Source organism: Lissotriton helveticus, chromosome 5_1 (assembly GCF_964261635.1).
Source record: "Lissotriton helveticus chromosome 5_1, aLisHel1.1, whole genome shotgun sequence".
Taxonomy (NCBI): Eukaryota; Metazoa; Chordata; class Amphibia; order Caudata; family Salamandridae; genus Lissotriton; species Lissotriton helveticus.
In genome coordinates this window covers 1,911,699,929-1,911,724,803 of record NC_136065.1, presented here as the reverse complement: position 1 = coordinate 1,911,724,803, position 24,875 = coordinate 1,911,699,929, and the positions used below count along the sequence as shown (strand labels likewise).

Genomic DNA, 24,875 nt, shown 5'->3' with positions numbered 1-24,875 from the left:
AGTTTCCCCGGGTTTGGTTTGCGAGCAATGCACTTTCCAGGAACTTTCGGGAACATCAAGTTGACCTTTGGAATTTGACTGGGGTGGTTTCTGGTGCGCGTCGTCGTCACTTTATCGTAGGTGCACGGCCTACTAATGCTATCTCCTGCCGCAAGTTTACAATTGCCCTCTGGGCGCGGCACCGTCACTATCTCCATCACCGGCGCCCTCACAGCCTGCCAATACAGCGCTGTCTATTGTAAAGATATCTACACCAACAGGCATCATCCAATTCATTAGGCATTACTATTCAATTGCCGGCTGCCCGAGCCTTTCGGATAGCGTCGTGGGCCTAGTATGGTATGAATTTCACACTTGCACAAGCTCAGGGTTAGAGTTGTGATACTAATATGATAGGGAGCACAGCAGGTGCAAGGACGGGCCAAACTGAGGTGGCCGCCTGAAGTGAATGCGGGCTTATAGTTGCACTATGGGCAGCAGGGGGCAGCGAGTGAGGCAGGTTGGCCGACAGGGGTTTTAGGAAGTTCCCGCGAGGTTCTCTGTCAGTGACGGCCAAGTTGATGCACCAAGGAGGTGACAGGATAGAATGCTTTTATTGTTAGGGGCTATTTCCCAGCACATAATTTGAAGCTCTTTGGTTTATTGCCCCTCAGTGAGAAAGTAACATTTAATTTAATTAAGGGTTGCAGTGGAGCCACAGCAAGGGGCCCTCATGCTATTGCGATTCCCATATAATATTCCTTTGCCCATTTCATGATGGGCCCAGTCCATGACAGACATTAAACTTGATTTCCCTCCTTGACGGGCTAAGGCTGATGTGTTTATGACTGTTGTCGGTGTGGGTGAGCTGATTGGCGTTGTACTGCATGGGGGCGTAGGCCTCACCCCCCCATTGTTACCAGGCACTGTAGTTCCTTCGCAGTTTTGTTACGCAGGAGAATGCGGTGAGCATTGCCAGGGGCTTGAGGTCCTATCTGTGCATGGGGTCGAGGTCCAGTAGGTTAGTAGAAGGTTCTCTACTCAAACTGGTCAGTAGAACCTGGAATGCGCAGGCGCGCTGCTGCGCCTTTTGTAGCTGGGCAACTGCTCCTTGAGGTAGACACTAGTAGTGCAAGGTACCAGCATGCGTTACTAAAGCAAGCATAGGTTTCAGCACAGGAACTCTTTTTATCCAGAATGCAGGGTCATTAGTCTAGCAGTCCCTTCATGGCAGAACATAGGAATTTTATTCATTCTTCTAGGAAGCCATTATGAGCAGGATGGTATTGTACCATGGAGAGGTGATGGTTGTGTGTTCCTTGCACACCTGTAGTAAAGGAATTAGATTCTTGTGGTAGGCCTGAGCACACACACTTGTAAGGAAGTTTAGCCGCGACTTCAGCCAGCTGAGCTCATTATCGAGTTTCAGAGGCTGAGGAGTTGGTCCCTCTTCAGGGGTAGGTTAAGGATGGTGGTGCTCAGTTGGGTTCCCAACACCGCAGCGGTTGTTGCTATTCCAGGGGAGGGGATAGGTTAGGCACCCAATAGTTCACCGACCTGAAGCTCTTCTGAGGGTTGAGCCCCTATGTTGTTAGCAGGGAACATATGCTTTGCAGCACCAAGTTACCTTTCAGGAGGGCATACACAGGAATTACGCAAGTTTATGTCTCAAATGCAGGAACCAAGATGGAGAACCGCCCTACTCACATGGGGGGGCAACTGAACTGTCAACAGGTATAAGGGTCTTAGCACACTGGTTGCAGTGTGCTAGGGTCTGGGACACCCAGGTTCTCCCCAGGTGTCATTACTGTCCCTTTTGTGAGGCACACAGGTTACACCCCATGAAAGCATTACAGTCGTAGTAAACTGGTGTATCTGAGCTTAGCAGGTAGCTCATGTACAATAATTGTATGTTTGCTCTTGTAAAACAAAGGATGGGTCTGGGCAATTTGTTGATTTACCGGGCAATAATTGGGGTGTTCTGTCAGTAAGCAATGGCAGTCTGTGGGCAAATCATGCATGCCCGTTGACAAAAAATTGAAATGCGCTTTCTTTTACAGAACTGGTGTGTCGGGGCATTTCTTGCATACCATGTGCAATTATGGAATGTGTTCGTTTGTACAGCAACTGGTGCGAAAGTAAGGGGCTCTGATCCTGGCGATCGAGTTAGCAAGCTAGTTCTCGTAACTGACAGACAGGCTTGGCCTTGGTAGCGTGGGGGGCATTGATGGCCCATGTCTCATTGCAGAAAATCCATATTGGTATATGGAGGGAGCAGGGCTTCTAATGGATGTTTTATGTCTCAAATGCAGGAACTGCGCTGGAGAACCGCAGTATTCACAGGGGGGCCACCTGAACTATCAACAGGTAGAAGGTTCATAGCACACTGGGGGAAGTGTGCTAGGGTCTGTGATACCGAGTGTGATGGGGAGGGTGTCGCGGGGATGGACGAGAACACAGAAGCGGACTGGTGGTCCGCCACCCCTCTTTTACCTTCCTCCATTACTTCTCAACAGCCACCTGATTCCGCCTGGGACGTCATGGAACAGGAATCATGCTGGCCGACCGAGACAAGGATACACGGTCCCTTTAACTGGGAACTCGATGATCAGACTCCTCCCCCACCCAGCGTGGGCAGCACGTCAAAAGAGAGACGGAAACCGGAAGCGACGGACGGCGTTTCCCTGGAGGCGAAAGGAGGTGACTGGAGTAGCGAGAGCGGAGTGAAGACGGGAGGAGACATTGAGGAGAGAGGAGAGACCGGGGTCGGAGAGTCCGGAGCAGCTTTGCAGAAGCCAGGAGGTCAATGTATCCTCGCATCGCCCCACCACGCTCCCACGGGAGGAGCGTGGCTCCAAGAGGTACGGGGCAGAGTGGCGGGCTGGGTGGGACGTAGGGTCCAACCTCCCGAGTAGTTGTATAGCCCCTTGTACAGTCCTGATACCTTTTCCCCCTTCTCACGAGCACCTACCTCACGAGTTGTAGATATTGCACCCGTGCACCGGTTTCCCTCACTCCCGGCCCTGATCACCTAGCTTGGTCCCAGACTGTGACTTGACATAGCCTTTCTCTTTCTTTCCCCAATGCACCGGAACCAGAGGGAAGCCAAGACCCAACGCTGAAGCAAGCTGGAGCCACACAAGAAGTCGACCTTTGACCTGGCTGCATTTGCCCGAGGACGGATCACAAGTCGGAAGAAGAGATCCTACATAAAAATAAAACCCTCGCTTAAAACACTATTTAAGGAGTCTGCCTTTCTCTTGACTGTTACCCCCTGAGTTGTACCTGTTGTGTCAGACTCTTATCCTACATCCCTACCCCCACTGGGACACCCAGGTTCTCCCCAGATATCATTACTGTTCCTGTTATGGGGCGCGCAGGTTACACCTCATGGAAGTAATACATGGGTAGTTAACTGGTGACTTTGTGTTTAGTTGGTAGCCACTGTACAATTAGTGGATGTTCTCTCTTGTAAAACAACTGTTGAGTCTGGGCGATTTATTGTTTTACTGGGCATTAATTGGGGTGTTCTCTCTCTGTATGCAGTGGCAGAGTGTGGGCAAATCATGCATGCCCGGTGACAAAGTGAAATGCGTTTTCTTTTAAACAACTGGTGTATCTGGGCATAGCATGCATCCCATGAGCATAATGGAATGTGTTCTTTTGTACAGCAACTGGTGCGCAAGTAAGGTGCTCTGATCCTGGCAATCGAGTGAGCATTAGGCTTACCTGTCAATGCGGGTTAGGGGCTGTTTTAATGGATTTGTTCTTTCTTCCAGAAACGCATGGGCTTCGTTCTATAATGGTCAAACCACTACTAGCAGGCTGGTTGCCTGGGCTCGGAGCAGGACAACCGGATCAATTACACAGGCACCACTCTGAGAAGGACAGGTGGGAACGGAAGCAGGAATGACCAGGGGTGCTCCGGGCTCGGAGCCTGAATGCTGTTCCTGGTTAAGTGCTCTTGGGGGGCAAGGTGACAACCCAGTTCTGACTTTGGGTCAAGGGGTGCAGCACCATGTGTAAGTGATATAGTACAGCACCTAGTTTACCAGTTCTGTATGGGATCATCATAAGCAACAGTTGCTGCTTATCTGGATAGCAGTATAGCCTCTGTTAGTTCGCCCAGGGTTGGGGCGGGAAAGGTCAACAGCTTGGCTGCCAGAAACAGAGTAGAGAAAAAATCATATTCGGGACAGAGCAATGTGCACTCTGCAGTCGAGCAAACTATGTTCAACAGAACCATGATACACTGTCTGGAATAAAGGCTAAGTTATGGGCTACACATAAATAGGCCTTTCTTTGCGCAGTGGGCGCGAGTGAGCCATTCCCAGGAGGGTGCGATTGGCCTGGTCAGTGCTGAAATAGATGGGATGGAGCACTAATAGGGACATCTCCAGAGCACAGTTTGCAGTGATAGGAGAGGTTCATGGACATTACTGACACAGTGCACAGTCCTGTGGAGTGGCAGAACGGATAGGGGATTTTGATTTCCGCATCTTTATTTACCAGTTATATGGTCTTGGTGACGGGATATTCGGGAATCTTGCAGGTTTCTTAGTGGGCTGATGCTACAAATGGAAGCACGGGTTCACAGCAACAAGATAATTTGGCTGGGAACGTCCGACATGCATTGGAACTGCTTGAGGAAAAAGATTCTTCAGAGTCGGGGCGGGGGTTATTCACCTCCCGATTCATTAGTATTACACCTAGGTGGTGTTGATTTGGTTCACCTAGGGCGCAGGGACCTGCTGCACATGTGGATTCACACATTGTGCGAAATGAGCAACATGCTGGGGGCCTGTGAGATATGATGGTCTCAAATTACGCCAAGGCGGTTTTGGCGGGGCACACGTTCAGGGGATGCCATGGAGACCATGTGCAGGTGTGTGAACCGCGCAATGCGCAAATTCACGGGGCAAAGAGGATTTGGTTTGTCAGGCATGGGTTGCTACATGCGAAATGCACAGGGTGCTTTGATGACTATTGCTTACACTGATCCAAAGTGGGGTGGACCCGTTCCGGCTAGATATGGCAGAGGCATGAGGCATTGGGAGCAGCGCCCTCTTTGGTTCCTGGTTGGCAGCTCACCAACCGATTTATTGGTAATACACCTAGGAGGTGATGAGTGGTTCACCAGGGGCGCAGGGGCCTGTTGCACTTGATGAAGAGCACTTTTGGCTAATTGAGCAACTTGCAGGGGACCTGTGAGATTGGTGGTCCAAAGTTACCCGAGGCTATCCTGGTGGGGCGCAAGGTCAGTGGGGGCAATAGAGGCCTTGCGCAGGCGGGTGAACAGCGCAATGCGCACATTCACCGAGCATAGAGGATTTGGTTTTGTTTTGTCAGGCATGGGTTGCTACATGCACCTATCCTAAGTGGGGACGGACCTCTTCCGGCTTGATTTAGCGGAAGCATTGGTAGCGTCAAGTTGTAAATAAAAGAACTAAGGTGGGGGGGGCTCTGGGGCGGCGGTGGCCACACCCAGATACAGGGCGATCCAACGCTGGAAGGTACAGAAGGATACCCTCTACAGGAGCACAGTAGGGGTGCGAGAGCCAATTATCCCCAGGGAGATCCTCGGTGGGATCCTGGAGGAGCGACAGCGTCCCGTTAGTCCTTCGGGTGGTTGTGGACCTGAGCAACCGGGGGTTGCCTGCAACGCTCAGCCCCCCGTAGTGGGGAGGGGCGTGAGTAAGGGGTGGACTGGAGGTCCGCCGGGGGGAGGGGATAGCCCTTCCCCCAACATTAACACCCCTCCGGTTAATACCACAGGGGGTTTATGGCTCATCAGGTGGGCAGGTTGCGAGGGGCGCCTGACCCTGGATCGTCCGTAAGATAACCCAATATGTTGGCATAATGTTTATGCAAATAAAGCTGCAACAACTTTCTCCAACAAAAACTTTGTGTGGTGTCAGTTATTGAGGAATTTGTTGTTAGCGGGCTGGGGTATGGGCCGATGTTGTTACTATGGGCTCGTGGGCTCGTGTGGGTGCTGCAGGAGACTATCATATGCAGGGAGGATGATGTATGTGTCTTGGGATCGACAGACACCTTTGGGTTGTCCTTGTCGACTTTATGCGGGGTGTGGTGTGGTTTTGTTTGTGGATGGTTAATGAGTTGTCCAGATATTGCCGGCAGGATGTTTGGTTGGCAGTGGCAGCCTTGTGTCCACCACGTGGATGGCAGCTTTGGGTGGGTTGAGGGTGCACTGGAGGCACCCGGAAGTGGCGCAGACATCTTGCTTGGGGGAGTTGGCAATTTCTGATCTTGCCTGGAGAGACTGCCAGCGTGCCCAGAAGGGGCTGCTTTATTTGTGGCAGGCTGTGCTCAATGAGTGAGCGCTCAAATGTATTTGTTTTTATTTTATTTATAAAGCGCGCACATCATCCCCAGGGGTATGTCTCTGAGTGAAATAAGGGAGTCTCTCTCAGAAGGAGTGCAAGCAGACGTTTCTGTTTATGAATGAAGTTTGTTATGGTTACTAGAGTGGGACTGAGCCACTGTACTGCACAATTATGTTCATTCATTCAGCCTTTGCAAGGCTATGCTGTGCAGCATTTGTCACTGGCCTAGCTTGCAATTTTTGTTCTCAGGGTGAGGTTGCTGCGGGGTCTGGGCATAGTTAAGGTTTGCTTGCTCTGTGTGAACCACATCCTGCTTTTTGGTGAAACAAACAGGCTTTGCCAGGCTTGTGCGCCGGGACAGAGCTCAGTGCATTCTAGAAATGCGCTATCTGCAGCTTTCTCTCGCTCATTGTGCAGGTTGCGCTTGCTGGGCACGACAGCCCCTCCCCTGCCCGTAACAGAACAGGGCGGTGCGGCCCAGGAGCAGTAACATAAAGGGAAGAGGGCTGCATGTAGGGGCTTAGATGCCATCTTCAAGGTGGCATGTTGCGCTGTGTCGGTTAAGGAGTTAGCGGTGAGTGCGGGGCCCTTTAGTGGCCATAGCTCTTGCACCAAGGGTGGCCTCCTCCCTGGCCAGCTGGCTCGCTTTGCCTGGTTGAACGTGGTGCAACCACTGGCTATGGCCACCACATATTGCACGTTTTGTCCGGGGTGGGGGGGGACAAAGAGCAACCAATTTGATTTATTTAGTCATTGGTTATTTAATGCAAGTTTATATAGTGCAAACCTTACCTCGAAGGTGTCAGTGCGCTTTTCAAAAGGACCAGTTACATTACGTAGACTTCAGAGTACATGAGTTACATCTAAGAAACAAGCACAAAAGCTCAAATTCACATAAGAATGATAGTAAGCACAAACGTTTAATACAGATACTAGTGGTTAGAGATACATATATACAAGTTGCAAATTAACATAAGGATAAGATACAAGCATGGTATGTGTATGTATTCACTCTAAAAGGGCATTGATGTAAGTTTTAAACATTACTAAGTTTAGCTAGAAGAGTTTGTTTAAATCAACTATTTATTTAATACCTCATTATCACCTGCTGTGCTAGATATATCCAGTGTTCATAAAAACTAATGAACCATAGGCAATGCCACAGAATTTTCCAAAGCACCAAACAATTTTTTTTTATATAAATCTTTTTATTAACATTGCTCATTTCAGTTAACATTGTTGTCCATTGGTCACATTGCATCAGGTAAGCAGACAGTGTACAGTAGAAAGTATGGACAGTATTAACCACTAGCATGACGTGCAGGTTAAGGCCCCTATCCCAGACCAACCCCCATCCCCCTGTATCTTCTCCATGGCCCAGATCTTCTTCCATTTTTTAGGATATCCCCTACTTTTATAGATAGTCTCCTCCACTCTCTGACACCAATCGAGGTCCGGCGCCCATTGGTCCCACTGTGGAGGAGCCTGTGTCCCCAGGCACTGGCGATGTTCCTTTTCACTACACCTGCTGCCATTGCCAGCCAAAGTTCCCCATACCTGGTCCAAGCAGTGGCCCCCTTGATCATAAAGAGTAACCACCTGGGTTCCCTCGGTACCGGGGAGCCCACCACCTCCACCATCATGTCTGCAACCTTGGTCCAGAAGGGTAATACCTCTGGGCACTCCCACAATATGTGGTAGAAGGAACCCTCCCCCCCACAGTCGCATGCGCAGAGGGTGGACTGACACCCACCCCAGGTGTACAAGACGGTGCGAGGGTAATACACATGGTGCACAATTTTGAGCTGCACTAGCTGGAACCGAACGCGAATCGCAGGGCTCTGCAAGGCGTCCTGCCAGTCATCATCCTCCAATGGGCCTAAATCCCGCTTCCAAGTCACTCGCAGCGACACTAAAGGATGAGGCATATTGTTTATGAGCTTTCGGTAGATCGTGGATGTGGGCTTCTCAGGGATTGGATCGAGGAGTAGATGATCCTCCATGGGGGGAGTATTCCGGAATGGAGGTGCCCCCTCGCATATGTGAGCGCAGGGCGGGCGTAAGGCACAGGAAGTGGTAGCGCTGAGATTCCTGCAGGTCGTATTCTTTTTGCAGGTATTCAAATGAGCGGGGGTGGCCCCCTTCCACAGGTCCCCTAGATATTCAATACCAATGAGTTGCCAACCCCAAAATCCCTTCAGTCGAGACACCTATTATAGCTGCTCCCCAAGCCACAGGGGGGTTCTACCTATCAGGGAGCCCGTCCCCCCCAGAAATCTATTTGCCACCCTCCAACTCTGAACCACCACTCCAGTATGTGAGGGCCAATCTACTTGGGTCCTGCGGGCAGATAACTGTGGTTCGCATTTCCCACCCGGCATCACGAACTGGTCCATCCTATAGGCCGGCTCCGATCTATCAGTGTACACCCAGTTATTGACCACCTGCAGCTGGGATGCCCAATAGTATAATTTTACATCCAGGAGGGCCAGCCCACCAACGTACACCCCCCTCGTAAGCTTACTCAGCGCTATCCGGGGGTTGCCACCATCTGAAAGTAGCGTCCGCACCGTCTGTGATATTCTTTGAAAAAACCCTGGCCGGATCGGGTACGGCGTGTTCTGCAATATATACAGGAGACGAGGCAGCGCCAGCATCTTGAACATTGCGGCAGTGGCCTATGTCCGTAATTAGGCGTGTCAATGGGGGCTCCACATTTCTAGAAAGGAACTCCGCTTTATCTCCGGTAATATACACCCCCAGGTACCTGAAACCATCCACCGCTATCACCGCAGGGCACCTGGTCGGTATCCGCGGAGGAGGGCCCGAGAGCAGAAAGATAACTGATTTTGCCCTATTAATTCTGTAACCCGAGTAGCTACCAAAGAGCTCAAAGAGGTGAAGTGTCTGCGCCATCAACTGTTAGGGCCTAGCCATATATAGCACAATGTCATCCGCATAGTGGCTAATGCGCTCTTCCCAGTCCTCCCAGTCCTCATTCAGTGCCAAGCCCCAGAATGACCTGTCCCTCCTGATCCAGTGGTCCAGCGGCTCCAGTGCTAGGGCGAACAAGAGGGGGGACAGGGGACATTCCTGTCTCATGCCCCGTCGGAGTGAGAAGGCTCTGGACACCGATCCATTAACCCGCACGCTCGCCAGTGGCTGCTCATACAGGAGGCGCACCCAACTGCAAAAAATCGGACCGAAACCCAGTCTCTGCAGGACCATGAATAGGTACGTCCATTCAATGCTGTCGAACGCCATTGTGGCGTCCAGCGCCATCAATGCTGTCTGTGTGTCTCCCATGCCCTCCGTTATATACAGCACACCATATAGGCGACGCAGATTATGGCTGGTGCTCCTGCGCGGCATGAAACCCGACTGATCGACGTGTACCAGATCTGGCAGGACCGGGAGCAGTCTATCTGCCAAGACCTGGGCCAACACCTTCGCCTCGACATTGATGAGTGAGATCGGCCAGTGGGAGGAACAACGATCGGCCGGTTTGCCGTCCTTGTGGATGACCACAATCGTGGCCTCCCTCTGGTCAAGGGCAGCGTACCCACTTGTTGTATTTCTAAGTACATCTGAAGGAGAGGGCCTGTGATGACGTGCACCTGCCTCTTAAAGATCTCTATCGGCAGCCTGTTTGGACCCTGTGCCTTTCCGTACTGTAGGGAGTTGAGTGCCGCCCCTATTTCCTCTCCAGTAAAAACCTTCCCCAAGCTATACCTCTGCGCTTGGGACAGAGTGGGAAGCGCGGAGTAGTGGAGAAATTCCTCACAGTCTTGCTCCGTCCTCGTACAGACCGGGGTGTATAACCCTTCGAAGTACGATGCAAACAACCCCGCTATGTCCGTACTGGTGGACACTAGGGAGCCCGACTTGTCCTGTACTGCAGCCACCCAGGAGTGCTCCCTCAAACCATACCAGGAGCTTCAGGGCTTTATCTCCCACATCATAGAGCTGGTGTTGCATAGCTAGGGAATAGGATTGCCCCCCCCCCTCCGCTAGGGACCTATGGGCTACAAGTAGGTAATTGAAATTTACTGATTCTAAAATACCGAATTTGACCGATTCGGTATTTTAGAATCGGTAAATGCTATGTAGCTAAAAAAATCGGTAAAAATAACCCAATCGGTACGATTCGGTAATTACCGAATCGGTATTTACCAATTCGCTAATTCCCATTCATTCCTATGGGCTTGGAGGCCCATAGGAATGAATGTGAATTACCGAATCGGTAAATACCACTTCGGTAAAATAGGGAAAGCTTCAAGGGTGGCAGGGTGTCACATTGACACCCTGTTGCACCCCTGAATAGTACTTGTCTGCACATGTGGCACACATACATGCCCTAAGGGCATGTATATCTGTCACATGGCACAGTTGAAAATACACAGATTTGCATTTTTAAAGGTATTCGTTATTTACCGTTGGTGGTAAATAACGAATCCTTAAAGCACATGAGCACTCTTTAAAGTACTTCCTACATGTCATTTACCGATTCGGTAAATACCGAATCGGTAAATGATGATTCGGTAAATACCGAATCGGTAAATATCGAATCGTTATTTACCGAATCCTTCCCTACATCACAATTGGCTCAATACCGGTCGGTAAACCTGAAATTTACTAAATTTCGGGTTTACCGACCGGTAATGGGCCACCTACATCTGGCCCTAAGCTCCTTCTGCTTAAGTGAAAGAGCATGACGACTGTCCACCAAGGATGCGACGTCTGCCCTACTTTCAAAATCATTTATCTCACTTTCAAGCTTCCTAATCTGTATGGATTCCTCCTTCTTGACCCCAATCAAGGCCTGTGCCTGCCCTCTCAAGACGGTCTTGTACGCCTCCTACAGTGTGATATGTGATGCTACTGATCCCTGATTTTCTTCAAAGTAGAGCTAGGAGCCCTCCCAGAGTTTGTCTCCTATTTTATCATCCCGCAGGTGCCACAGATCTATCCGTGGGAACGCCGCCTTGTTGGCGACTGGGCCCTTCAAAAAAATCCCTCACTGGGGAGTGGTCAGAGAGACCCCGGGCCATTATCTGGGGTTCCGAGTAGTCACCCAACTGGTCAGTGCGTGTCAGCAGGTGATCCAATCTGGAGAAGGACCCATATCTCACCGAGTGAAACGTGTATTGGCTCTGGGAGGGATGATGCACCCGCCATAAGTCTCCCAGACCCAAGGCTTCCAGAAATCCCTGCAGTCCCTGCTCCCCCTTGAATCCATGCCCCCATCCGATCTATCCAGTTCAGCATTCATAACAGCTTTCATGTCTCCACCCACCAGGAGAGTCCCCAGTGGAAGATCTGTCAGAAAGGAACCCAATTGTGCATAGGTCTTGGAATGGAGGCCCGGCGGGACTTAACAGGAGCATAATACATCCGTCCGCAGCCACCGCGCAAACCACCACCATGCAGCCCGAGTCATGGGTCCACACGCCGGAGATCACCATAGGGAAGGACATACGCATTAAGATACCCACGCCCCTGGACCCAGACGTGAATCCCGAGTGGGCAGCCATTTTGTACCCAAAGCGGTCTATCGCTTGACATCTGTTGCCGCGCAGGTGCGTCTCCTGCAGGAGAACCACATCAGAGGAGTGCTGCTTCAGGTGTTGCTTTGGAAAATGGGGGGTATGGCCCTGTGGACTGAAGTGGGGTTGGGCCCAATATATGTAGAAAAACAAGTACCCACACTTCCTATTGTTTAATCTCAAATGATTTAAAGCAAGAAATGAACCAACTTTATCATGTTCATCTCGGCAATTACTTATGCCTTTTATTAGTTTTTTTAAAAAAAAGGTATTTTTAGAAAGAGAACAAGGAGTTCTCCACAAACATAGCCACACGTTTTAGTGAGTAACTTTTACAACAACATATGTGCAAACATAGAAAAACGAACAGTCAATACATTTCATTTCATGATATGACGTGAGTTTAAAACAAACAGGTGGAAAAAAGAAGAATAGTGCAATCAAATACGATGTCCAAATTATTATTCAATAGACATCAATGCATACATGCAATCTTATCAAAAATACTAAAGTGCCAACAGATATTTTAAATCAATAAGGTTCAGTCCCCTTTGTCAACAACAGACTTTTTCAATAATTTTAGGATTTAATCCTTTATGTCAAACTTGTAGGATTTTAGTCCTTTTATGCCAAACTTGTAGGATTTTAGTCCTTTTATGCCGAAGCGTTTCAAGTGTGGGTGTTCTGTGCCCACACTCTCATCAGGGCTGAGTGAATCTTTTTCCAATCCTTATCCTCTGAGTTGTAGAGGTAAAGGTCACACTTGAATCTTTGGAATGAAGCGGTGTGCGTGCTTCTTTCTGGATGTCTCCTGAAGGGTCAATGTTGTTTGTTGTTTTCCGTCTATCTTAGTTACGGTTACACGGAACCCCTCTTCTCACTTGTTTCGCGAATCCTCTCGCGCTTTAGGTGGTGTCTTTAATCCTTTTCCTAAGTCAATGCTCGTGAAGTTTTCCTTATTCAAAGTTTTGCTTGCGTCTCCTCTCGCAACAACCCTCAGTCTGAGTCTTCAGGTGTTGCAACACTAAAGTCTGTTTAATCCTTTTACCCAAGCCATTGATGTTCCATGTCCAAATCTTAACCTGTGTCTGGGAACCCATCCTGAATCAGTGTCCCCCACCTCCACAAATGATCCCCGCTGCCTTGTATTGAGCCGCCGCCAACCTCCCCCGCCAAAGCGCTGACAAATAAATGAGCATAATAAACATGTCCCTAATAAACAATCCCCCTCCCCCACACGTTCCCCCCAACACCCCAACCCCCCAACTCCACCCTCCCTGACGCCCTGCCTGGTGAGCCTCCAACCACCCACCAATAAAACTTGCAGAGTGCCTGTCGCCCCGATACCACAACTAGAAACATTCAAGAGGAAGCGTGGGGCCGCTGACCTAAGGAAGATGCATACAGTCAGTGACGGATCACACCACCTCTTGTCATACAACCTCAAGCGTCCCGTCTACAACATTATACCCCCACCCTCGGCCCATCATCTATTCCATAATCGGGTCTGTGGGCAGTCTCTGTCAATGTCTCTCACCAGGTTCATGGAGGAAGTCCATCTTTACCCCTCCACCTCCAGAGAGCCAAACCATCAGCCCACCCATCCCTTTGGCCCAAAGTCAAAGTTCGATCAGGGCCATAGACTGAGTGCAGCAATACCTTCACCATAACAGAGTCACTCCGCCGACTGTCGTTCGCCATAACTGGAGACTCTCACTGCCACCGGGCCCGCCTCCTGGTCACCTTGTTGCACCCGCGCTTCCTGCCATCTCCCCTGCTGATCAACAGTGCGCCAGCCTTCCAACCAGTCGCCAGCATCCGCCGGTGTGTCGAAGAAGTAGGCCTTTTTTCCATCTAGAACCTTGAGCCGTGCAGGGAACAACATCATGTACTTCACTCCTTTGTCTCGAAGCGCCCTCTTTACCCCATCAAAGGAGAGCCGTTGTCGCTGCACCTGGAGCGTGAAGTCCAGGAAAAAGCGAATGATGGCATTGTCCCGGTGGAGACCCCATGGACGCGTGCCGCCTGCAATATGGCATCCCGGTCCCTGTAATTGTGGATGTGGGCAATGATCGTGCGTGGGGGGGCCCCTGGCTTGCGCTTGCCTCCCAAGGCTCTGTGCGCCCACTCAAGAGAATAGAAGTTTGAGAGTCGTTTCGGCTTCAGATGGTGCAGAATGAGGTCTTCCACGAACCGTTCCGCCGAGGGCCCCTACATACCCTCCAGCACCCCCACTATGAGAATGTTGTTCCGCCAGCCCGGCCTTCCTGGTCCACCAGGCGGGCATGAATGTCGGCCTGGTTCTTAGTGAGCGTGGCCACCTGATCCTCCAATCGCTTCGTTTTCACCTGGAGCCCACCTATGCCGGTTTCCGCCGCCGCAACATTTTCAGACATTTTGCGGAAGTCCGCCCGTAGGAGGTTCACCTCTTCTGTCACAGAGTGCAGTTTTGGCTTCATGGTGCCTCGAAAATCTCTGATGACCCTCATTATGTCTTTCAGGGAGGGATCCGTGATGGGCCCAGCTCCAGAGTAGCGCTGTACACCAGCTGACCAGGAAGCCCCACCTGCGGCTATTGTCTCTGCGGGTGGCTTTACGTCTCTCAGGCCCCGGAATGTCCACCTGGCTCTGGGACCCGCCGAGCTAGCTCCACCCCATGGGCCTCCAAAGCTCTGGCCCCCTTCCTCCACGTGCAGGTTCGTCGCTGAAGCCGGCTCTCAGGTGTAGGAGGATGGATATCTGACTATGGTTACCCCAGATTTTTTGCCTTGTGTTTAGCTGGTTTTCGACTTAGTTGGCCTGAGATCCTGCCAATCAGGGCCCCAGGCTATCTGCTCTCTCTGTAAAATGGACTCCATGTACCCTAGGTACATAACTAATTGGATATTGAGTCACCTTATGAGCCCCTGTACAATGTACTATAGGTACCCAGGGCATAGGTGCACCCAAGGCCTACCAGGGGTAGCAGCATATCTTTGGCCACCCCTGGCTGGCCATCCAAACTGACACAACTGGCTGATCACTCAGCTGGGGCAAGATCGTGTAATCACCCCTTACTTAGGTGTAGTATTCCTATACTTACCATTCTATATAGACACATATGCACCTATAAGTCACTCCTATGGCAGGCCTTAACAATCCTGAAGGCAGAGTGCTTAGTATTATGTGAGATGGGGCTCTAGCATGAGCTGAGCCTGTCTGCAGCTTTCGGAACCATGTCCTTATAGCTGTTCTATGATATTGCCATACCATATACTCTTAAGTGCATTATGAACCAGGCGGTTAAATGCTAACTCTGGTTTAGCTTTATCAAAACATGTTGTGTAAGGTCCATACGCTTTGGAATACTACCCCCTCGCCAGTCCTGGCGACGGGGGTAGCATTCCACCCTTCTAGGGGGAGAAGACATGTTACTTTCCTTAATCCCGGTTAAAGTTAACCAGAGCCTCAGCATCACAAAATGGATGCTGCTGCTACAGACACAAGTCTGACCTCCTGCTGCTGGGAGTCCTTCCAGCGAGGGAGGCTTGGACAATAGGTTTCCTGCCACAGGGAGGTGCTAGCACCACCCCAGACAGGCTATAGTGTATTGGGGCAGGGAGAGCTGAATGAAAGGACACACTGCCTGGGGCACACAAGGTGTCCCATGCATAGTCCAGTTCAAACCGGTGCTGGGGCACTCCAGCCCCAGCTCTGGCGCGAAACTGGACAAACGGAAAGGGGTGTAACCACCCCCTTCCTGGGTCCCACCCATAGGAGGGACCTAGCATGTAATCCAGCCCCTAGATTTGGTATATAGGTAGGAGCTGAGTCCCAAGACTTTAGATATATCCTGACTGAAACTCTGATACGAAACTCGACATAGAAGACTGAAGAATCTCCCTTGTGGTCAAGGAGTGACCACCCTGTGCAAGCAGGCACCATCAAACGCTCAACGGTTTGCTTTGTTGTTGCTCCCGCCGGAGCTTGAACACAGAGCCTGACAAGACCCAGACTTCCAGACTTCCTTCGACCCGATCCACAGCCACAGCAAAGCTGAGACCCGTGGAGGCGACGCGAGACGTGGGACCGGCCATCTTGGAAAGCCAGCGAATTGCTTTCCGTGCAACTTCTGAGGCACCCTTGAAGTTGTGCATTGGGGATTCAGAAGCCCCAGCCCCGGAGCACCATCTGCACCGAAGATCACCTCTCCACACTTACCAAGTGCTGCGTGGGGCCCTTTTGCATTTTCCTGCTTGACGCGTCTGTCCGGTCACTTGTCCATTGGCTAGTGGCCTCTGTGACGACAAAACCTTTGATTTACAATGCTGGTCTGGTTGCTCCAGACTGGCCCTCACTCCCCTGAAAAGGAGCGGCCCATCCGACCTTGCTGGCCAGATTAATAAGCCATCTTTGATTCCTGCGTGGGTTGCATTTGCCAAGGCCTGTTGACTCCGATTCAAGAACCGACACCGCCGACAGCGAGAACCTTCATGGAACAGTCCACACTCAGGTCCTGGTCATCGTCGATGCCCCCTGGTCCACATGGTAGCAGAGACAAGCTTCACAACATCGCCTGATCGCTCCCCGACATCGCCTGGTTCCTTCCTGGTTCCTTTCTGGTCACTGGCTAGTGACCCAGACTCTGTCCCCTCTGCTTTCAGGTACTCTTCATCTTCGATCCACAATTGGATCCAACCGGACTCTTCTCTCCTGGTCTCCTGCAGCATCTTTCTCCAAGGCTCCATAGAAGTCCACGACAAAACCCGACACACTTTGGGACCTATGCACCCGCTTCCTGTGGGTGAGGTAACACGGGTACTACGGTGGTCTTGTGAAGATTAACTCTCCTAGTGTCCTAGTTTCAAGTGGTTAGCTTCTAGTCCAGTCGGAAGACTCCTAAACCTTTAACTTTGTAACTTTTACGCACCCATTGACTTCTATGTGTGCACGCGTGTGCATTTAGACACTGCACCCGCATCCCGTGGGCCTCCTGCTTCCTAACAACTGTTAGTCCAGTGTAGCCCCAGCGATTCCCAAGGCCCTAGGCCTTACCATTGGTCGTGACGGGGTACTTTTACCACTATTTTAGTATATGGTTTAACGGGCCACCAACGCCTATCCATATTGTGCAACTTATTGTATGTATATTAAGTTCCTTGTTATACGCTTGTGCTTCTGTGCTCATAAAGAGTACAGGGGATTGATTTAGAAATAAATACATATATATTTTTAATATATAACCTGTGTGGTGTCTTTTCATTTGGTATTAAAAGGATTGCATAAGGTAAAACAGCTGGCTTCACATGCACTCTTGAGTTTAGCCTAAGACTGCTTTTGTCCATGCTACCCCTAGGATAGTTGGTCTACAAGGTGAACTTTACAACCATCACCATAAGGGTTGTTTGGACTGATACAGGGTGCCCACTAGAATAGTGGACATCACATATCAGGCCAACATCTCACATCAGGGCCTCTAATCGCTCCTGCCCTGTAGCAGCTCTCAGTTCTGGTCCGACGGGGCGGCACCGGAGTCTCAAATGGGGGACCCCAAGTCTGTCCGCAGGCGGCGGGCTCAAGGCCCAATATAGATAGGCCTGTCACCGCCCTGGCGCTGTGGCAACCACGCTTCGATAGAAATCGCCCCCGTCAGGCCAATGAGGAGGAGCCCCTCCCGCTGCTGTGCACTTACGCTGCCCAGGGCCTCCGACTGGAACCATTCACCATCCACTGCCCAGGCCGCAGGGCGCCCGCTCCTCATGAGGCTTCCGATGTCTGCCGGCCGCATTTTGCTGTTCACAGTGGGAGCACCCACTCGGCAAGTGCCGCTCACCTCAATATACTTGCACCGCCCGATCTGCATCCTGGCTCCCACGGAAGCGGCAATGCTGGGGGCCGGTCCACTGGGGTCGGTCCTCCATTCCGAGAGGCCGGATGTGCCTCGCAATCGCGGGAGAGCCGCCGCTCAAAGCACTCGCGTTGTCGCCATGTTGGGGTTAGTCCGGCTGATCTCCTCTGTTCCCCTGGTTACCTCTGGGGACGCTCAAGGCTGCTGGAAATTACTGTTGCGGACCACTGCCCCCTCCCCCAGTCGTGGATGCCCTCCGTAGCCGCCCGGGTGCGCGGATTATGCCGGATTTTCAGGGGATTGCTTAGGTCATTAGTGCAGCTCTCGTCCTACGCCACCATCTTCCCCAGGCTGCAGGCTACGCCCCCATTGGGTTCTAATTTTGATACCTTTATAAACGCATTTGGGCAGATTGCAGCAGAGTCGGTATTCGCCTTACTGTTCATAACATTTCAGTTTACTTGTAATACCTCACAAATACCAAGACATCTAGTTTCTGGGTTAACAAAAGGGCAGACGTTCCTCTAGCCTTCCTCAAGGTTTATTTACATGACACGTTGGCATAGTTTAATCTCGGTGAAGACAATGTATATGGGTGCAAGGGTAATGTTTTGCAGTGTAAGGCTGGCAAGCTCATATGAAATAGATGCACCCATTCTCAGCAGACCAATCTCGGGAAAACAAAGTATTCGCTCCCGTTTGGCACGAGAATGAACTCGTTCATGTGGGCTGGGGTTTGTGTGAGGTTTGAATGAATGGGTTGCCCATATTGAGGTAATGGGATACGTATTTACTTTATGCAACTTGCAACCATTGACAAGGTCAAGGGCCCCATCTTGCTGTAGGTGTAAGGTTATGGGTGGATTATATGTATGGATGAAATGACAGAAAAGAGTGAACTATGCGGCACGCTATGCTAAGCATAGATTTCAGCTTAAATGTTTTAATCCAACAAAGACAAAGACAGAGCAAGTGTTCTGGTCAGAATCATTACGCCACAGGATTGCACAACAACATAACTTTAAATCTGCAGGTGGCACATTTGAATAGCTGCATGCTAATTATGCCATCTAACAATGTGGTATCTGATGTTTTATCTGACCTCCACCCCTCACTATCCTCGTAAGGGAGTTGACAGCTAATTGTGAGGTGGACCATAGATGGTTCTTTCTTTCTTTTATGGAATAACATAGCAATACTTTAAAGCAGCATTGCTTACTTTCTCAAAATGTTAAAGGTTTCAGAGAAATAGTGTGAATTTTGTAGTAAGTCGCTTTTACTTGTGACATACTGAGATCCTTGAACACGAATAGGCATGGGGGTGGTGCTGTTGGTGCTGTGCGCTTTGAACAGTTTGTTTCGGTGGGTGCAGTTGTTAGCTTTCTTAGGCGCGACCAGTTCAATTTACATCACTGCTGATACTACAAAGCATTCTAAGTCTTATAGGAAGCCAACCTTTTTGAGGCATTCTCATTTAACTAAGGATTTATGAGCAAATATTCACTCCATGGCGCCACGCAGAATTAGACCTCCTGCGTGCAGCCAGTGTGGAAACATTCATGGTGCAAAAGTGAGCAGCGGGTTCCCAGGTGCATGTTTGGTGGATGCACTATTGAAAAGGTGTAGGTTTAGGTAGTTGGAGTTGGCAAGTGTATTTGACCAAGTGCTCGATGCTACACGAGGGCATCGCTTTGTGTTTGCCCTAGGGGGGCGGAAAGCGAAGGCAAGGCTCTTTCCAAATCTGGCACCTGAACACAAGGTTTGTCAGGGCCAACTTGCCTGTTGGGTGACTTGGGTAGGCAAAGACTCATTACAGCTCTTGCAAAGTCCCATCATTTCAGAATTGAAGCATTGCCTTAGGTATATCTGGGCATAAGGAAGCCCAGACAAGAATACAGAGGATTACAGCGCAAGTGCACTCTGTTCTGAGCGTCGTATATATGCAGGCTAAGTAACATTAGTAGCGGCCAGCGGACACGTGCATCATCTACATCAAGAAAGTAGGCATGTCTTTAAGTGTTAAGTAGGACACATATAGGAAGGGCTCGAGTCGGGGTACCACGCAGGTGGACAGCGTCCCCCCACTAATTTTACCGGGAACTCGATAACTGGAGCAAATGGAGCCGCACATTCACTCTTTGGCCTCTTTGGGGTGAGATCAGAGTTCATTCAGAACGCTGCTCATGCACTGGCTTCTCTGATGCAATCGCATCTAAGGGGTGAGCGAGGGGAGGCAATGAATCTGATGGTGCAAGCCACATTTTGTGACTTCACTTCCTGTCGTGACGTCAGCTTCCCCCCACTTCTCTTTTTTAGGACTTGTGCCCTGCATATAGGACATGACGGAATAATTTAACTATGCGAACTTGCCAGTGCAGATAATTAGTAAGGAGCGATTGAGCGATGCATGTGTGGCCATTCCTTGCTTGAGAAAGACAAAAGCATTAGGTCCCTGATAATACTCAGATATGGGTCTAGCGGAACATCGTAACCCCGATTGGGGTGTCAATTCCGTTAAATCCTACAGGGTACTACGAGGATATGGAACTGGGGCTTAGGGAACCCTGACAGAGCACGGGAGATGTTGCCAGTAGGTCTGCAGCACTCGACCAGTTTGGTCCTAGCAGGGTATTAAATGTACCCAATTTAATTACTAAGTTGAACAACATGTTACCTCAACATTCAAGCACAGGAGAATGTTTTATACAGTGGATATGACGAACACATGTATGCAGCCGCGGTGCGTCCATTGGGGCGTAGGGGCGTAGCCCCACCAGCACATGGACCCGCGGCTGCCAAGTAAAATAATTTAAATAATTGTTCCTGACTCCTGTGTGTATTTAAATATATTTTCATGATTTTTTTCCGAGCGCAGCCGGGCAGCACCCGACTGAAACGGGAGTGCGCAGGGGGGCGGGCTGCGTGGTCTGACTGATTGACAGTCGAGACTAATATTCTGTTGTTCAATCTGTTTTAGAACGCGCATGTGGTGCTTGGGGCAGAAACTTGCCCGAGCATGCGCATGAAAGGCCCCTCACATTAGCTAGTGACTAGGGGGGGTGCAGGTTTATTCGTGCGGCAGCCCCTGGCGTTAAAAGGGCGACAGGGCGAGCAGGTAGTGTGCCCTCCAAGAGTAAAGATAGGAGAGGTACCCCTTAACAAAAGTCAAGGGAATGGGGTTCACCAACCAATATAAAAGAAAGTTTCCCTTGAAAAAGGTCATTCACATAAACACCATAAATACGGAACAAACAGTAACTAAAACAACTGAATGAAGGTTTGAAAAACTCTCAAATTTATTTTATACAATGAGATTAAAAACTGCAGAGAACAAAGTTGACTGCTAAATACAAGGTTAAAAAAAAGATTAAAAATAACAATCCATATTCAATATTGACCAGCAATATTACTGAAAGAAAGACAGAAAAAAACAGTGAAACATACAAATTATGCAATACACGGTATGTGTTCTAAAGTTCTTTTTTGAACAGCGGTGTTATGCAGATAGAATATTATTCTGACAACAGCGATGTATGAACCAAAAATCACACTGTACTAGGGCGTTGACGCGTTTCGGTGGTTTGTAGAGATTTTATCCACCTTTATCAAGACACAAATTCTATTTCTGTCGTGCTTTACAAGAATTCCTCTATGATATGGGGACCGATGTGAGGTATTAGTGTAGTCGTCCTCTATATAGACGTTGTTACACTGGCCGGGGTTATTTGTAGATGGTTTTCCAGTTTTTGTTCATGTCCCTTGATTTCCGGTTTGTTTCAAAGTACCGAGTTTGGAATCAAGTAGCGATCCTTTTGCTTCTGTTGATGTAACTCCTGTTCTAGTATTCTTGTAGAGTATATCTGTTGGGTAAGGTAGCAAAATAATGCCCAACTTTCTTGATGTGCAGCGCTTTATATTCAATTGCGTTGTATCTGACCAGAGGCGCCTAAGTCTTGCCCCAGAGACGTGAGTACTGATTCCCTCTACGTCTGCTGTCGGCTGCACGCTTCTCTGGTCGTGTTCATACGATGTGAACACGACCAGAGAAGCGTGCAGCCGACAGCAGACGTAGAGGGAATCAGACCTCTTCCCAGTTGGGCATTATTTTGCTACCTTACCCAACAGATATACTCTACAAGAATACTAGAACAGGAGTATACGACTACACTAATACCTCACATCGGTCCCCATATCATAGATCTTGTAAAGCACGACAGAAATAGAATTTGTGTCTTGATAAAGGTGGATAAAATCTCTACAAACCACCGAAATGCGTCGACGCCCTAGTACAGTGTGATTTTTGGTTCATACATCGCTGTTGTCAGAATAATATTCTATCTGCATAACACCGCTGTTCAAAAAAGAACTTTAGAACACATACCGTGTATTGCATAATTTGTATGTTTCACTGTTTTTTTCTGTCTTTCTTTCAGTAATATTGCTGGTCAATATTGAATATGGATTGTTATTTTTAACCTTTTTTTTAACCTTGTATTTAGTAGTCAACTTTGTTCTCTGCAGTTTTTAATCTCATTGTATAAAATAAATTTGAGAGTTTTTCAAACCTTCATTCAGTTGTTTTAGTTACTGTTTGTTCCGTATTTATGGTGTTTATGTGAGTGTGCCCTCCAAGCCAATCCTGGCGCTGCATGCAGTGCCAGTATTGCCCGGTCACCGCGCAGCAGAGCAGGGCAATCCATTACTGGATGCCGGCGCGTGGGTGGCTTAGCCGCACTGCACAATGGCCAATCACGGATGTATGACGTTACAACGCATACTTTTACATCGCATGCCTTTACAACGCGGTTTTTACATCGCATACCTTTACAACGCATAGCGCTTTGGGGTGCTGGATAGTGATTAGTTTAATTTACTATTCCAACTCCAGTCCCCGTGGACACTAGGGAAGGTGTTGGACAGTAAATTTAACTTTTTCCCTATCCGAGAGCGCCCCCCAGTGCAATGCGTTGTAATGGTTTGCATTGTAAAAGTTGCGTCGTAAAGGCACTGCGTGGTAAAAGTTGTGTTGTAAAGGATGTTTCCCGCCAATCACTGTGTCTGACTTCATGTAGTCATGCAGTGATTGGCCATTTTGCGGCGCGCGGCGCTGCTGTCGTTGGATCCGGTTCTCTCCTCGTGGTGTGCAGGAGTGGAGACAGTGTGCGCATCACTAGCAGCCTGTGCTTGCCTTTCGTTTCTCGGCCCGTCGTCATCATCACACCACTACTTCAGTTAGACAGACTACAGACAGTACATGAGAAGTAATTCTTCTTTTAGTGAGTATCTGAGTTCAGTTTTTGTTTTTCAGGAGGATAAATCAAATGATCTCTGTCACAGTGTCATGTCATTAGAGAGGGGGGGCCTGGGTGGGTGTATGTTGTTCGACAGTGCCAGCCACTCAGGTATCCTAACTTCGGATGGTCGAGTAATGTGATCAGCCAGGAACTGGCCTGGGAACACAAATGAAACACCGTGACCCCGATACACCAATTTATTCACCAGCAGCAGCCAAGATGCCAAATATATTTCTGCCCAGGTGTTGTGTAAGCAGGGGAACACTCACGCAACACACAGAAAAATACAAACACAGGGCTACGGGCTGGGAAATGGCTATAAAATAAATATGACAAATGTAACTCATGACGTTAACATTTTCTCATCCCCGCCATCGACAGGTAAACCGAAATGTAACACTTTACAATAGTGCGATCTTACTCAACTCTATGGCGCTACACCCATCAAAGATACTTTCTAAGTGACGATCAGTCATTTAAATTGCATTTATATAGCGCTTATGTCCCATGACGACGAGGTTTAAAAACAATCCACACATTAGCCACCTTCCGACCCTGCCCTCCCCCCCGCCCTCCCCCTCCAAGCTGTCACTGGCTTTGTGTCTAGTCAGAGCTCCCCCCCTTCTGTTTCTTCAGGAATATATGAATCTGCTCCACAAATCCGTGTGCATCCTGAACGGGGCAAGTTAAGATCCAACCAGAACTGGCTCCGTCCTTACTCTTCAGAGGGTCGATGTCACGAGTGTTCAGAAGCGTAATAGGGGCTTGTGCAGCAAGCAAGTAGGCACCAGCCAGCAATCTAGTTAATTAATCTGTGTATTACTGTATTTATTTATGGTGACTGATACTATCAGTCACCATAAATAAATACAGTAATACACAGAATAATTAACTAGATTGCTGGCTGGTGCCTATGATACTAGCGCAAGGTGTGTCACTTAGGGGGGCTGGAGGTACCGTAAGGCACAGGCAGGCGGGGGCCTTACCCGGCAGGAGGGGTGCTTACAGTAAAGGGAAGGGGTGTGCCTTTATAGGCAGGAATGTGGCTCTGGGAGGCTGGGCGCGTTTACAGGTAGGTACCTTGGCTTTGTGTACTTATGCGTTAAGCAGAATTACCGTGCACTTCTTTGCATGGCTTCGAGGCACTACAAGCTTGCTGCTAGATGTGATAGTGCAGAAACGAGGCAGTGAGTACTAACCCATACTAGGAGGCAGCGCAAGTCAACACGCTCCTTGGTGCCACCCCTCACAAGCAATGGCCATGCTGCCTCGCTCCCCTGTACGACAGGGCATGTCCGTCTATTGGGGGAGGGGCTTTTCACTGGACACTGCTCTGATGTGGGCAGAATGGTCCTATCCCCAGCATCAGCCTTTGTCTGCAAGACCTCTTCCCAGGTGCTGCTACCTTGTGTGTTACCAATCGAGAGGCAGGTATGGCCTCTTTAAAAAAAAAAAAAACATAAAACTTTTATATAAATGTCAATGACAAAAAAAAAACCATATTTGACCTCCAGTAAAATTCCACATGTGGGCTCTATGTAGTTCTTAACATTCCTTGTGAAAGTGTTTGTCCATCTGTTAGCCAGTGCATTGAAAATGTCAGGTCCACCCATGGGCGGATTTTGCGAATTGGCAATCCGCGAACTTGCGTATTTACGGATTCGCAATCCGCAAAATCCGCAAACTCTCGCGAATTTGCGGATTTTTTTTTTGTGTGTTCGCAAGGGTTTCTGCCAGTTCGCGAGGGTTGTGTACCAGTTCGCAATTGCGAACTTACTTGTCGGCTCGCAACGGCCGCGACTATGTTGTTTCTACGTCTGGTTCATCATCACAGGTTCACAGCACCCTCTGTTTCACCACTGCCACCCTCTGGTACACCCAT

At 49.4% G+C, this 24,875-nt stretch overlaps 1 protein-coding gene across 4 annotated transcripts in view; it reads right to left on the bottom strand.

Annotated features, from left to right (window-relative positions):
- Positions 1-24,875, bottom strand: part of LOC144753873 (keratin, type I cytoskeletal 15-like) — a 151,110-nt gene that overhangs the window by 34,885 nt on the left and 91,350 nt on the right. The window contains exon 2 of one of the 4 annotated variants that reach the window (XR_013594581.1): positions 7,119-7,189. The exons of the other annotated variants lie outside the window; for them this stretch is intronic. The gene's annotated coding sequence lies outside the window, so the exon portion shown is untranslated. The remainder of the gene's footprint in view (positions 1-7,118; positions 7,190-24,875) is intronic. 4 annotated transcript variants of the gene reach the window in all.